This window comes from Sminthopsis crassicaudata, chromosome 2, assembly GCF_048593235.1.
Source record: "Sminthopsis crassicaudata isolate SCR6 chromosome 2, ASM4859323v1, whole genome shotgun sequence".
NCBI classification, from domain to species: domain Eukaryota; kingdom Metazoa; phylum Chordata; class Mammalia; order Dasyuromorphia; family Dasyuridae; genus Sminthopsis; species Sminthopsis crassicaudata.
The window spans coordinates 36391137-36393079 of NC_133618.1; the positions used below are offsets into that span (position 1 = coordinate 36391137).

Below are 1943 nucleotides of genomic sequence, written 5' to 3' on the forward strand. Positions count from 1 at the left end.
ATATCCCCCCCCCCCCAGACAAGTTATCTTTCCAGATTGCCAGAGCTTTTGATTCAATTAGAAATCCTGGTAAAAAACACCCCTTTCAAGTGTTGTTAATTCCAATAGAAGATCTGGGCTGAAAACTGATAAGAATCTAAGCTTGGGAACCTTGGCTCCTGAAGCCTCAAGACTCCTTAAAAAGGACAGTTTCTGGGCTCACTCTTTTCAGTGGCCCAAGCAATTTGCTAGGACTCTCTGCCCTTGAGAAGGAATTCTAAGCACCAGATTCCATTTCCCTGATAGGACTCTGCCACTATAAAAGTCAGTCTCTTAGCAAACTGGTTTCTATCCAACAATAAACTTTCATTTCTGCCATTAATTCACAGTAAGTGAATTCTTTCATTTTAAACTTGCAGCTGACCAAAAAGGGATTATATTTGATTTTATTTATTACATCTTTTTATTTCTAGAACATAGAACCCCCTCCTCTAGATGACATGCAGTCTCATACATGTTAACCATGTTAAAGTATATCTTAAATACAATATATGTATACAGATCCGTATAGTTCTCTTGTTGCACAAGAAAAATCAGATTCAGGCGGTGGCGGTGGTGGCAGTGGCAGCAGCAGCAGTAGAAGCAGAGGCAGCGGCGACCCCGCGCAGCCCAGTCTGGCTCAGCCCAACCCCGCTCAGCTGCCGCGCCCACCCTGTCCTTTTCCTGGGCTCGGAGGCAGCAGCAGCAACAGCAGCAGAGGCCGCGGCGGCCCGGGCATGGCCCACACCCATGCAGCAGGCAAGTGGGCAGCGGCAGCAGCGGTGGCCCGGACCTGGAGTGGCAGTGAATAAAAGCTCTTCAAGTCTGCAATAAAAAATGGCCTCCAATAAAAATACATTGCAAAAGATGGGCAAGAAACAGAATGGCAAGAGTAAGAAAATGGAGGAAGCAGAACCCGAGGAATTTGTAGTGGAGAAGGTGTTGGACCAGCGAGTGGTAAACGGGAAGGTGGAATACTTCTTGAAATATAAAGGCTTTACAGATGCCGACAATACACGGGAGCCCAAGAAAAACCTCTATTGTCTAGAGTTAATTGAAGCATTTCTGAACTCTCAAAAGGCTGGTAAAGAAAAAGATGGAGCTAAGAGAAAGTCATTGTCAGACAGCGAGTCAGATGACAGCAAGTCGAAGAAGTGCGAGTCTGCTGACAAGCCTTGGGGTTTCCCACGGGGCCTCAATCCAGAGTGAATCATTGGTGCTTCAGATAGCAGTGGAGAGCTAATGTTTCTCATGAAGTGGAAAGACTCCGATGAGGCTGGCTTGGTGCAGGCCAAAGAAGTAAATATGAAATGTCCTCAGATAGTCATCGCCTTCTACGAGGAGCGACTGACCTGGCACTCTTGTCCTGAAGACGAAGCACAATAATCATTTGTGTTGCTTTTTAAATATAGATATACGCATATACAGTGCATATATATGTGTATATCTATTTTAAAATCTGGATTTCAGTTGCATTCTTTGATTTGTTAGCAGTGTGAGCACCATCTACATCTAATGAGAACTCAGTTGGGTAGGTTTTAAAGTAGATTTTTGTTTTTGTTTGGTTTGTTTTTTGTTTGGTCTGGTTTTTATTTTGCATCAACACACTGGTAACTGAACAAGTAAATACAAGCTTTCTGCATTTACTTAACATTTATCACAGAAGAGAGTATTTGATACTATGGAATTATAAAATTCCTCCACAGTAGAGAAAAACTTTTATAAATACCAATTAATAACTTCTGTAGTCACTACTCTGAATCCTAAGAAATGTTTAGCCCCCATGTATGCCTAAGGTTAGCTGTCCGAGAAAATATTATGTCCGTGTAGATTTGACATTCATTCAAAACCCGGCTTCTTAAAAGTTACATTTTACATCTAGAGGTGAATCCATTTAAAGGTTGCTTCCGGCAGCCATTCCCCAT

At 42.6% G+C, this 1943-nt stretch overlaps 1 pseudogene; it reads left to right on the plus strand.

Moving 5' to 3' along the window:
- The first annotated feature begins 810 nt into the window (after positions 1-810).
- Positions 811-1513, plus strand: LOC141553174 (chromobox protein homolog 3 pseudogene; annotated as a pseudogene).
- Positions 1514-1943: the final 430 nt, after the last annotated feature.